Here is a 14,616-nt window from a genome sequence, read left to right on the forward strand (position 1 = left end):
ACCATAAAAGTATGCTATAAAACAATTTTGCACAGTAAATAAAAGACCATGATTAAAAACAATTAATACACTACCATGTACATGTTAAATTTGCAGCTAAAACTATTTGTACTTATATTTCAGCTTAAAACTATATTGCTACAACATGCATGATTTCATGTTATCAATTTAGTCTCTTTAGGGTTCTAACAGCAGCAGCACGAAAGTTAGCAATATTAAAAATTTCCCAAACATTTGTCAGCATTTGGAGATAGATTAAGGCTGGCCTAGCTTGCATGAAGCCTTTGTTGACTAGGATTGGGATAATAAAACGCTTCCTAATATCAATGAGGTGGTCACAAAAAAACATGAGGTGCAAGGTGTCCTGCTCAAAGAAGTTATCACAGGAGCAGACCCCGCGATCTTCGACCCTTTTCCAACCTAGCTTTTCACCAAACAAGTAATGAAGCTGATTCAGTCTGAATCTTGTCAGTAAGAAACGATGGTTGGGATTTGTGACGATGCCCAAGTATGGTTCCATGTCTAATGTAGTTTTCCGCAACTGGTGGGCCCTTACTGTTGCCTTTCCCAGCTCTCTCTCTTCTCTATCTGCAGTAACAATACGATGGTATGTTACTTTGGTCCATTTTATATCTGCCTTAGATAATTTTTCTGGGTGATAATAGAGTTCTGGTCTACCCAGCTTGTGCGACAACTTGTGGACGTAATTGAGCTAGGGAATGCGATGCCCATAATCAAGTGCCATGCAGTCCTTCTAAATATGATGATTTAATAATAAATCAGGGTTTAACGAGGTCATTATCCGTTTCAGGAGCGGGACTACTGCAATAGCATCTTCAACATAGCCAATTCCACATTCCTGATAGACGATGTAATTGGCTGTTGATTGCGGGACAGATAAGATATTTTTTAAGAACCTGTGCTCGACTATCTGAATTGCCTTGGCGTTTTTGATGCCCCACAGGTCTGCCCCGTACATTGCGAGTGAAAGACACTTTGCTCTATATATTTGAAAAAGTGCCTTCATTGGTCTTGCTCCTAGTTTCCTGGTGAATCCTAGAACGGCCGACGTGGCCCTGATCAGGACATTTTTTTTTTGCTAAGATTTGGGTGCCCCACGTGCCACAGTCATCAAATAAGACTCCCAAGTATGGGAAAGTTGAAACCTTGGTTAATATATTCCCTTCGCAATACATGGTTCTCACCTTTAAATTTCTCTGCCCAATAGCCATTACATGGGATTTGGCAAAATGTATGCCCAGGTCCAGTGATCTCATGAAGGCTGCAAAGGAATTCAAGAGTAGCTGGAGTCCTACTGCCGTTCTAGCTACAAGTGCTGCGTCGTCCGCATATAACAAAGCGGGAGTCATGCGTTTCCCTACACGGGGGATATCCTTACTGGAGGCAATTAAAGTGTGGTCTAGGCTGTTAATGTATAATGTAAATAGCAATGGAGCCAAAATACAGCCTTGTCTAACACCCGAGGCAATCGGTATCCCTTCAGTGCAGCTACCCTGTTGGTCATATCTCACAGTGGCAAATAAGTCCCTGTGTAAATCAGCTAAAAAGTGGATGATGTTTCTGTCAACTCCCAGGTTTAGGAGGATGGACCACAGCTTTGACCTGTTCACTCGGTCAAAGGCCGAGGACAGGTCCATGAAGCCCAGAAAGAGTGTTCCCTTCTTTGCCACTGTGTATTTCCCTATTAGTAACTGCAGGTTTAGGCATTGATCTATGGTGCCCATCCCTTTTCTGAACAAATACTGTGCTTCACATAATGAGCCTGTCTCCTCCAACCATCCAGTTAGTTGGCTGAGCACCACTCTTCCTAGTACCTTTACAGAGGAGTCTATAAGTGATATCGGGCGATAACAACTTGGGTCTCCTCTGTTACCTTTCTTAAATATTGGCTCTATTACTGATTGTGCCCATGTGTTTGGCAAGCCCAACTGACAAGCGTTTACAAACACGTTATACAATATTTTTGCCCATGTCTTAGTATCTGATTTAAAAAGGTCTGCCGGGACCCCATCAGGGCCCGGGGCCTTATTGCTCGTCATTTGGGTTATCGCTTTTAATACGTCTGACTCTGTGAAGGACAGGGTATATTTTTCAATATTAAAAACAGAGTCTGCAGGATTTCTTTCTCCCTCATACCTGCTTAAAATGTCTGAGCCATCCTTCTTCCTGTATCCCGCAGTCAAGCTCGCTATTTTTTGTGTCTTGAAAGAAGGGCCGATTGACCACCGCCCAGAATTTGGCGCTATTGTTGACCACATCTACAGATAGGAGTTTATTCCAGGCATCCTCCCTGATTTCTTTTTTCCACTTCCCTAGTGTCTCTTTATATAGTTTCCTGAGGGTAGCTATCTCTAGTTTATCGGGGGGTACTACTTTCAATGCTGCCAGCAGCTTACGATGGGCTGCAGAGCAATTGTGGTCAAACCACCTCTCCCCTGTCCTTTGCTGGCCCTTGCCCAAGATGTTTAGATCATTACTAATCTGGGTACAGATTTTGGTGTAGGCCTCCAGGACAGGTGTGTGGCAGCAAAGCGTCCTGGGACTTGCAGTCCCCCAAGGGTAACGGGAGGTGGAACCAGCAGAAAGTGAACAGGGAAGCGCCTCTCCCACTCAGGGCGCTATGAATGTAATCAGAGCCCCGCAGGTTCCCTTCAATAGCGGCGATCCAGGACACAGAGAAAACACAGCACAAACCACCTCATGCGCTGCGGCACCCTGGGTCAAGTTATTTAGATGTTATCTTAATAGCTAAAAAATGACAAAACTGCGGCTGACTATACGTTTGGCACCTCAATTTCAATGTCCACAATATTTTAGAGTCCTGTGCCCGTGGCCCCCGAGACCTGTCGCAATTGGGTCTCACTGGAAATCCAGAAACTTCAAAATGAAAAAGTGTGGAGGCAGCACCAGTGATGGAGTCCAAACAGCCAATATGTTCTACTCAAATCTCCTTATATAGGAACTTCGTCAGGGCAAGGGACTTCTGTGCCAGACAGGTTCCACTTTCATAAACAAGGTGAGGGTCCGCTCAGATGTAGTGAGTTGGACATCAAATTCCGGACGGAGCACATTAGTATCCCTATAAAATGTCAGTATGATAATCCAAAAGGTTTCAGTTGCATATGGTAACTCTCTCACAAGTATTGAGAGGGATACAATGTGGTCACGTAAGCGAACGATTCCCGACACGTAGATTTAAGGGTGCAGTTAAGATATCATGCCCGCTGAAATGAACACGTCAATTTCTAAAAAGGCGTACGTCCATAGAGATCTGTGCAAGGGATAATTTAAGGAGTCAGAAGGCAGTAGTGTTTACCTATCGACGTCCCTCCTAGTCCGATGGAGTCCACTCCAGTCGTGACAATCGAAAGCCGCACGTGTTGCGACGATCGAGAATATACCCAGGTCCATGATGCAAGAAGGCAACCTAATAGCTGGTCATACAAGCTGTCAACAGGGATTGCCAAACAAGAATCCTTGCGTTGCTCTGTGCATATTAAATTTGTTATCCCCCAGGCCAATTTAACCTTTAACTCCCTCAGCTTTAACCTACAGCTTTTTGAGGAAGTAGACGGTGGGAAAAGCAATGTACTACAGTTCAGTCAGTGAAAGGATGAAGGACGGGGATATAGCTTTGGCACGTTTATCACAGACTATCCCATCCACAGAAGGTAATCACTTTACATCATTCATTCAGCATTGTATTATTCTTCTAGCAATCTTAATCTTCACCCCAATCTAGTAATCATAATACGCACCATTTAAGTTTTACATTCTCTAATCCACTCTTTTGTAATAGAAAACTAGTCATCATTATCCAATCAATCCATCCATCCAAACATAGCTCTGAACAAACCTTTAACCCACATCCATTTACCCAGCCATGCATCCTTGCTTTCGCCCATTCCATTCACCCATCCTGCTTTGCCTTAACCCACCCAAGCATTCCTTAGTTTCAACCATCCTTCACCCAGCCATGCTGATTGATTCAAATCATCCTCACCCACCTACCATCATTCCCTTCAAACACAAAACCTTCCACTCATATATTACATACATCATTTCACCCATACTTTCTCCTTCCATCTTGTTTTGTCTTTCCCATCAACTTGCCATTTTTAAAATTCAGTCATGAACCTTTGTCTGCTGGGTTGCAGATAGAAAAGGACATAATAACTATTCAATTACCACTGTATCTGCTAAAACAGGATGTTGTTCACGATCACGAGTCAGTCAATGCCCTATCAGTGAGAGTGTTACTATTAGTCAATAATTAAGCACTGTGACTTACCACTATTCGCCCCAGCTGCTGCTGGTCTTTCACCTCACTTGTGACCGCTGCAGCCATGTCCCCTCTGCTGGTCCTAGGTATTGGTGGTGTGTGCAGCTAGAAAAAACATTTAACATTTATCATTTTCTATGTCAAATAAACCTCCCCTGGTTTTTTTAAAGCAAAATATGACCACAAAAAACATCACTACAGTTCGGTTACAGTTTCTTAATCTGCTATCAAAATGAAAAACATGGGTATTTTGTTGGTTGACAATCAATGAAATGCTAGGTAGTAAAGCCAAATAAAAACCTTTTTATGGAAGGGCAGAGCTATAATGAATGTAAGTTATGGAAGCACAATGAAGTGGTTCATAATTGGTCAATGAAGGATATATGAGCTTTGTTGCTTAATGCAATGGGGCCATCCTCCTCATCATACTTCCAAGTTCCAGCCATGCTGCACGGTCATTACCTGCTGGTATACCATTACCAAAAATGCACAACACTAGGCTTCGATTCCGATCCGGAAAAAAGCGCTCCGAATTGCCGTTCGGAGCGTTTTTCCCTGTACGAATCATACCCGTAAGCGTCCCCATACGAATCAGCAAGTACGATCACGACCTAAAGCGTCACTCCGTACGCCTCGTAAGCAACGCCGTACAAATCAGAAGTCCATACGAATTGCTGCCGGCTGACGCTCAACGCTACGTCCGAACATAAATAGACCGCGTCTTCCGAACCAGGAAGTACGATCCGTGTTGAACACACTCCGTACGGCTCTTATTCTACGAGAGCTCAAAACTACCGTAAAACCACAGTCCGGCACGAACCGCACACCGGTACGCGACAAGCAGGACATGAACGCCATCGTCCGTCTCATCCCAATCCTGTACGCCCACCACCTCGTACTTAGAAACCGACGACGGCGCAGAAGGTGAGTACAACGAAGTACAACATACCTGTACGTGTTGCCACACGCGCACATCTCCATTGCACGACTGTAATGTCTGGGTACATTGCGCCACACACTCCCGCACATCACCAGTGTAATACGGAGACGTGCCGCACCTACGTCATCGCCCTCGGGGTATGGTACATCACCGCACAACACCAGTGCAATACGGAGACGTGCCGCACCTACGTCATTGCCCTCGGGGTACGGTACGTCACCGCACAACACCAGTGCAATACGGCGACGTGCCGCACCTACGTCATCGCCCTCGGGTTACGGTACGTCACCGCACAACACCAGTGCAATACGGGGACGTGCCGCACCTATGTCATCGCCCTCGGGGTATGGTACGTCACCGCACAACACCAGTGCAATACGGAGACGTGCCGCACCTACGTCATCGCCCTCGGGGTATGGTACGTCACCGCACAACACCAGTGCAAGACGGGGACGTGCTGCACCTATGTCATCGCCCTCGGGGTACGGTACGTCACCGCACAACACCAGTGTAATACGGGGACGTGCTGCACCTACGTCATCGCCCTCGGGGTACGGTACGTCACCGCACAACACCAGTGTAATACGGAGACGTGCCGCATCTACGTCATCGCCCTCGGGGTACGGTACGTCACCGCACAACACCAGTGTAATAGACGTGTGGGACATACGTCTGCTATGTAAGTGTAAGAGGTGTGTAGAAAACACATCCAGCAGTGCCCGGCATTAGAGTGTGTGTGTGGCTAAGACCCCCACCACTGCCGACCAGTGCCCAGCATTAGAGTGTGTGTGTGGCTAAGACCCCCACCAGTGCCCACCAGTGCACAACAGTGCCCAGCATTAGAGTGTGTGTGTGGCTAAGACCCCCACCACTGCCCACCAGTGCCCAGCAGTGCCCAGCATTAGAGTGTGTGTGTGGCTAAGACCCCCACCACTGCCCACCAGTGCCCAGCATGAGAGTGTGTGTGTGGCTAAGACCCCCACCACTGCCCAGCAGTGCCCAGCATTAGAGTGTGTGTGTGTGGCTAAGACCCCCACCACTGCCCACCAGTGCCCAGCAGTGCCCAGCATTAGAGTGTGTGTGTGGCTAAGACACCCACCAGTGCCCACCAGTGCCCAGCAGTGCCCTGCATTAGAGTGTGTGTGTGGCTAAGACCACCACCACTGCCCACCAGTGCCCACCAGTGCCCAGCATTAGAGTGTGTGTGTGGCTAAGACCCCCACCACTGCCCACCAGTGCCCAGCATTAGAGTGTGTGTGTGGCTAAGACCCCCACTACTGCCCAGTAGTGCCCAGCATTAGAGTGTGTGTGTGGCTAAGACCCCCACCACTGCCCACCAGTGCCCAGCATTAGAGTGTGTGTGTGGCTAAGACCCCCACCACTGCCCAGCAGTGCCCAGCATTAGAGTGTGTGTGTGGCTAAGACCCCCACCACTGCCCACCAGTGCCCAGCAGTGCCCAGCATTAGAGTGTGTGTGGCTAAGACCCCCACCACTGCCCACCAGTGCCCACCGGTGCCCAGCATTAGAGTGTGTGTGCTAAGACCCCCACCAGTGCCCGCCGGTGACCAGCCGTTAAATCAGAAACATACCATTGTTAACCTCATTACCATCATGAGATAGACACATGTTAACATACCCAAATGTGAACATCACACCAGCTCCCAGGCACACAGCAGTCACAGACATCACCACACAAACTAATGTTCAGAAAAAGAAATAAATAGCTTTATTCAGCTTGTTCAAAATAGAAAAAGCAAATAAGAGTCCTTGCTCAGAAAAGGCCAATGGCCAGTCCCAAAAAGTCTGATCAACAGTTTGTGCCTCCATGGGTGTGCTCACTCCCAAACTTGCCTGCACATGGAGTTTAATCCGCTGTGGAAACTATGGGGGCACCATCTGTGGAATCCTCTGGCACCGCAGGGACAGGAGAGGGAATGAGAGGTGGAGTGGGTGCAGGTGTAGTGGATCCATCCACACTGGTTGGTGCATCGCCGAAAGTAGCTTCAAATACCTGGCTGCACACCTCAGCCAGTGCGGAAAAACTACCACCTGAACCCGGGGACACATTGGGGGTGGAGGTAGAGGGCTGTGAGTCTGTTCTTCTGGGTGTGTGGATGCTTGAGTGAGCTGTGTCCCCTCTCCCTGTGGCTGTGCCTACATCCCCTTGAGATTGTGTGCGTGGAGCTTTGAGTTTCTTCTGGTGTGTGGGTGTGCCGGATGTGTCTGACCGGTGGCGTCTGCGTGTATGTTGTGTAGGTATCTGAGAGGCAGAGGTGGATGGGTCTGAAGGATGGGGGGGACAGATGCTGCTGGGTGTACATAGCTGCCGTCAGTGTTGACTCAATGGCACACTACCACTCCACATTAAAACTGCCCCTTCCCTACTACACTTCAGAAAAAACCTTAAAACCTGGCTGTTTTCATCCTAAACCCGTCTTTTACCTCTAGAGTGAGTTCAGTGGTACTAGCGCCGAGACACCCTTACGGGTATTTGCGCGCTCTAAAAATCGCATAAAATAAATAAATAAATAAATAATGGCAGCCACACTCCGACGTAGATCAGACATGGCCGATGACATGCCCTCCATGAACGACACCAACTGTGTAATGAGTCGTGTATGTCCATGGAGGACTGTCAACATGGATGTCTGACCTACTGTAATCTGCCGGAGTAGGTCCACAGACTCAGCACTGAGGGCAGCAGGGGACACAGGGGCAGGGGCTGCGGTGCCGGGAACAAAGGAGACACGAGGGCTAGCATGGACCCCAGGGACACTAACGACTGGGAGGGTGGAGATGGTACTGGAGGAGGGGCGGCCAGCCAAAGATGAAGAAGTGACCATTGCTGCATATTCCCCCTCCTCCTGAGAGTCTGACTCGTAGTTGTCGGCATGGTAGGATGTGCCAGTCCGGCCTGCAGACTCTCCTCACCCTCCGTGCCACTGCCTCTCTCTGACTCCTCAAATCAGGTGGCACTGTCGCTGGGTCCCTCTGCCTGGTCCGCGCCTGTGTCTCCTCCAGATTCAGATGATGATGCTGTTGGCAAGGAGATTAAGAAAAACATATCAGTCACCTGTACACATCATACATATCATCTAGAAATCCATTGGTCACATTCCTAAACATGGCATGCATTATGATTCACATGACACTGAACTCTGCACAATGCTAAGTCTAGTCTTGGCCAATTGTGAGAGATACAACGCTCAATGTATAATAGGATACAAGCGACAGGCAAGGCAAAAACGTGTATGAGAGACACAATGATGATCCACTGCCTGACAACAGGATAGCTGATGGTACATCACAGTTCATTTCCCAACCCTGCCACCCAATCCCAGACCTGGTCATGTTTGATTTGCTTTCGCCTTGTGCCACATGGGAAAAGTCCTGCCTGAACTGCCATGTGATGCCATCCTGGGACCTGAACCAAGTGTACCATCACCTCGCACTGGCATCACAGCTGGCTACACCCTAAGCCACATTGTGTGGCTGCCCATCAATAATATTTTCATACCAACATGCAACATATTTTGAGATTATGCACACACGCACTGCCCAGTGTGAGTATGCATAAGCCCAAAAAATAGCACATGTACATTGTGCACCTGTAGCTAACACATGACAATTAGAAAGTGTACCATGGACAAAGGCCAATGATGCTGACTCGTGCAGAAAACACATGTTGAGACTCAAGATCATTCACAAAATATGAAGAAGGGCAGACACAGTGCACATGTGGTGCTACATGTAAGGTACCAACAGGTGTCACAGATCCCCTCCAACATGATGATGTGCAAAGGAAGATGCATACTAAGACATTGCACCATAGGAGTACATGTGAAAAACAATCATTAGCCAAAGCGCTGGTCAAATGTGGAGTAGGGCAAGGCATGTAAAGAAGCATCTGTTGAAACTGGGCCATTCTTATGCCAATGCATAAAGTGCCTGTCTGACCACACCACTCAAACTATGGGAGTGTTAGCAAGCCTTGAAGCACTGCAGGTAGCATGTGACACACATGACAACAAACAGACATGTACCTACCCCCTACTTGCTGCTGTCCCTCCTGCAACTGCCTATGGAGGTCTGGAAACACCACTTCCAGGACCCGGAGCATGTGGGGGTGAGGTGGCGGGTGCCGCCATGCCGGCGTGGAGCTTCCAGCTTCAGCTGTACTCTGGCGATGCAGCGGGTCCAGCACCGGATGTCCTGCCACCTCTTCTTGATGTTTCTGAGCCTCCTGCGAGGGCCCCCCTCACTCCCGACAGCCCTGGCGATGTCCACCCAGATTTCACCCTTCTCATAGGCAGATACCTGTCCAAATGTAAAGTAAAAGACCATCAGTACACTCGGTCCATGTTCCAAAGACACACATATGTTCACAAAATACTTGATGACAACAGGGCATTGTATGCTCCACACATTTGCATCATTGTCCCGGAGTATGTGGCCTGTGAGCAAACACTACTGCATTACATGCCATTGAAAGGCTACAGATGACATGAGGGGTGCAAAACACTCTTTGAGCATGGCACTCACAGAGCAATATATGCTACATTTGGGTGCACTGCAGCACGTGACATGCTGTCACTCATCCCACTACAACAAAGTACTCTCTTGAAACAACACTGTACACCCTGGCACTCACTCCCAACAACATAGCATCTATCCACTATACATACACAGTGGCTATAATGTCACACACACAACAGGTGCACACTCCAAGGTAGTGCACACATCACTCACCTGATCCTCTGGTCTCCCATACAGCTTGCTGAAGTTTGGCAGGAGGGCATCCAGCAGGGCCTTGTTCTCAGCATTAGTGAATACAGGTGCCCTCTCCATGCTCAGCTAATAAGGGTCCAGAGGATAAAGAGACAGCAGCTGTGGTTACCACTCCAATGTTGTGCAGGTAAGTGCCCTCCCACAGCCACATGCTGCCTTATATCTGTGCTGCAGAGGGTCTGTGAGTCCAAGGAGTAGTGTGTGATAGGCCACCATAGTTAGCATCCTATGTTCCATCCAATCACATCACACAGAAGGCCATGACACACATATGCATGGTTTGAAAAATGAGCAAGAGCTGAACAACAACTTTTGCAACATTGTATGCTTTTGCCCAACTGAATTTTCTAGAACACCTGTTGGAGGCTCAAAACTCTCTGTATCCATGACAACCTGGTTGCATTTTGATCATTCCACTGTTCCCCTAGATGGTCCCAATGTAGTTATTTGAATACCCACACAAGTATGGTGCCATTGTTGTTGCTAATGCAACCCATTCAATGGTGTAACGAGGCATACACACGCACGTACCATTGGGGTATGCTGTGCTCGCATATGGCTAACATGCAATAGGAAAACGAGGCGTACACACGCACGTACCATTGGGGTACGCTATGCTCGCGTATGCTCAAAATGCAATAGGGAAATGAGGCGTACACACGCACGTACCATTGGGGTACGCTAGGCTCGCGTATGCTCAAAATGCAATAGGGAAATGAGGCGTACACACGCACGTACCTTTGGGGTACGCTATGCTCGCGTATGCTCAAAATGCAATAGGGAAACGAGGCGTACACACGCACGTACCATTGGGGTACGCTATGCTCGCGTATGCTCAAAATGCAATAGGGAAACGAGGCGTACACACGCACGTACCATTGGGGTACGCTATGCTCGCGTATGCTCAAAATGCAATAGAGAAACGAGGCGTACACACGCACGTACCATTGGGGTACGCTATGCTCGCGTATGCTCAAAATGCAATAGGGAAACGAGGCGTACACACGCACGTACCTTTGGGGTACGCTATGCTCAAAATGCAATAGGGAAACGAGGCGTACACACGCACGTACCATTGGGGAACGCTATGCTCGCGTATGCTCAAAATGTAATAGGGAAACGAGGCGTACACACGCACGTACCATTGGGGTACGCTATGCTCGCGTATGCTCAAAATGCAATAGAGAAACGAGGCGTACACACGCACGTACCACTGGGGTACGCTATGCTCGCGTATGCTCAAAATGCAATAGAGAAACGAGGCGTACACACGCACGTACCATTGGGGTACGCTATGCTCGCGTATGCTCAAAATGCAATAGGGAAACGAGGCGTACACACGCACGTACCTTTGGGGAACGCTATGCTCGCGTATGCTCAAAATGCAATAGGTAAACGAGGCGTACACACGCACGTACCATCGGGGTACACTATGCTCGCGTATGCTCAAAATGTAATAGGGAAACGAGGCGTACACACACACGTACCATTGGGGTACGCTATGCTCGCGTATGCTCAAAATGCAATAGGGAAACGAGGCCTACACACGCACGTACCATTGGGGTACGCTGTGCTCGCGTATGGCTAACATGCAATAGGGAAACTTGGCCTACACACAGACGTACCATTGGGGTACAGTGCATCAGACATGCACAAGTGAACGATTGTGTAGGCTGCGTTCCCGACCTCCTTCATGGCACCATAGGGAGAGTGACTCCAGGAAATCACATTGCAGGGATGTAGTCTACACTCATGTTGACGATGTGGATGCATACATCAGCATGGCATCCTTACACCAGCATGCCCCAGGTGTGGCACACATTGAAGAAGCACCGGGACTGTGACCTTGCGGCTCAGTTGATGTGTGAAGAGCTGTTGAGACATGTCATTAATCATTTTGCACATGTGTATCACATACATTAAACACTTTGCACCTGAGTAACGTCTGCAACATATTGAGAGGCACATCAACACTGGAATGGCACACCATTCAGTACAGGGAACTGTCACATGATGACAGCAACATGCACACTGTCCCAGAGATTGAATTGACGCACAGCATGACCCTGTGTGACCACGTCATGTGTGTGCCATGTGCGACATTGTGCATGCTGTTTGCATATGAAATGAACTGGTCAGTATTATATTCCTCACCTTAGAATATCCCCAAGTGTCATCCTGGATATGGCAATTTCCGCTTAGCAGTACACTTGTGTGTCGGTAGGCATCTCCTGTGGCTCTGCGTGTGTCATTGGCGTTGTGTGCGCCGTTATGACGTTGTCTGAGTACTCATACGTTGCCTCTGCGTGCTCATGTCAGGTCCTCTTTTTTCACACCACCAGCGCTGTTCCCGTATGAATGTAATCTTACTCAATTTTTTACCCAATTCATAGTACGATCACTTCTGACCATTTTACTTGGATTGTCTGACTCAGGACGGTGCCAATAGGTATGTCCGTTTCATAGCCTGTGAGGATTGCGAACGACTCATGTCGGTGACTGACCCTCACCGTCGGTGTCTTCACTGTTTTGGCATGAAGCATGACAACAAGAGCTGCTCCGACTGCCGGGGGCAGATATATGAAGCCAGGTGTGAGTGGTCCCACAAGCCGCTTAGACTCCAGCAGTTGGCCCAGCACCACAATAGCTCATGGTCTGGACATAGGAGGAGTGCCTGGGCGTGGGTGTTGAGACATCAGAGCCCCGGGATTTTACATCAGTCCTCCAGGGCTAAGTCATCAGGTAACCCCAAAAAGTCAAAGAGACGTCATTGCACATCTAAATCACCACAATGCACGTGCAATGCTGCATGGGATTCCGGTGACACCGGCCACGCGACTCCATCTGATTAGCAGCTGTCGTAGCCTGCACCACGACCTCCGGTCCCTGCCCAGCATGCAACGCAGGAGGACTAGGTGCGCTTCCTCATGGCCATTATGTCCCTCACTCCACCAATGGCCTACGCAACGGCATCTGGCCCAGCGGACCCGTCTGGGGGCACTAGCGGGTCTGGTGCGTTGCCCCTGACACCGTCACTCGCTTTGGCTGTGACGCAGGCGGCACATTCGTCCCGGCCCCGCTGGGACAGACAGGATCTGATTGTTGATCCTGGTCCTCGCTGGTCCACATCACAACCTCACTGGCAACAGTCCCTCAGGTGTCAGCCTTGGTGCCGTCCTCGGGTGGTGCTGTCCCCGATATCACACACTATACGGCTCCGGTGTGGGAACTGCGCTGCAGAACAACGCAGTTAATGCTGCATGGGGAGTTAAACTTCAACGAGCCGGGCACAGATTATGACAACCCAGATAATCTGGGAATGGGTGATAAGGAGTATTGGGAGGGTTATGAAGACCCACTGACACGTGAGTGTCATTCCCAAGACGACAGGACAGGTGGACTGGGGGATGCGAGTGGTCTGGACACCTCGCCAGACACTGGTGATGTCGCTACTCCAAACGTGTCTTTGGATGAGCAGCCAACGTACAGTGTTGTGTTGATGTGGGCCGCCAAAGCCTTGCCCCTTCTTCTCCCCTTTGTGGCCGTGAGGACCAACCTCCTCACTGAGGTCCTTAAAATGCAGTCAAGCTCCGCTGAGCCTCTGCAGCCGTTTCATTTGGAATTCATATTGGCCAGCATGTACAGGCACGCTGCAGGTTTTGCTATAGATAGGCACGTTGCCAGACGCCCACAACCGTCCCCGGACAAACCATGTTTCCTGTCCTCCCACCCCACCCCAGAGAGCATGGCCATCCAGGCCTCCAAATCACAGACCACATTCACGTTTGCTCCGCTGGACAGGATATCCAAGAGCTATGAGCAGTACGGAAAGATGTCATCATCCTCCCAGAGTCTGGGACTGGGACTGAGGTCTACCAACATCACATGCCTCTTTGTCTGCTCCACACACTCTCTGTGGGACACGGTTGTGGAACCTGCCAGAGTATGCGTTGTAGGTACGGGCAATACTTGGCCAAGCCCTTGTAGAATGCCAATCAGCGACACGGTATTTGACCCGTTGTGGGCTAGATAGCACCGACTCACTGTGCAGATCGATGGCATCCACTGAGCCAAATGTGTCAAAAGCCTGGTATGTATTCAAAGTTAGGAATATGCTACAAACTAATGTACCATACCGATGTTTAGTTACAAAAGGTAAGTAAGCAACAAAATGCAATGATGGACCCTTCCTAGAGTCAGCACCTGACTAACTTTCTCCCAATAATATTCGTTATCCCTTAAATTAATGAAGGGGATTGTGTGCACACTGAATGGCACCCATCATCACTGTGCCTATTCCCCAAGGAATTTAAGTACAATAAAAAAACAACCGCAAAGGTGCACCACAACAAATAAGATAATAAGTGCAAAAAGTATTTAAGCACAATGAAGAAATATAGCACGAAGAAATGTTGTTAGTCTTCTTTTAATCTTTAATTTTCAATTTGCAGTGAAACATAAACAGCCGACGCGTTTCGTCCCAAGCCGGGACTTCTTCAGGGCTTTGAGTCTATAATTCGTCGCTTTTGAAGACAGGATAATGTAAAGGGAACCGGAGTCCAAGGATTGCCTTCCCAGAAACTT

General features: G+C 48.7%; 1 long non-coding RNA gene across 1 annotated transcript in view; it reads right to left on the reverse strand.

The window, feature by feature from the left end:
• LOC144819639 (uncharacterized) overlaps positions 1–14,616 on the reverse strand; it is a 107,493-nt gene that overhangs the window by 13,344 nt on the left and 79,533 nt on the right. The window contains exon 2 of the long non-coding RNA XR_013607489.1: positions 4,313–4,408. This is a non-coding gene — a long non-coding RNA (uncharacterized LOC144819639). The remainder of the gene's footprint in view (positions 1–4,312; positions 4,409–14,616) is intronic.

The sequence above is a fragment of the Lissotriton helveticus genome, chromosome 2_1, assembly GCF_964261635.1.
Source record: "Lissotriton helveticus chromosome 2_1, aLisHel1.1, whole genome shotgun sequence".
NCBI lineage: Eukaryota > Metazoa > Chordata > Amphibia > Caudata > Salamandridae > Lissotriton > Lissotriton helveticus.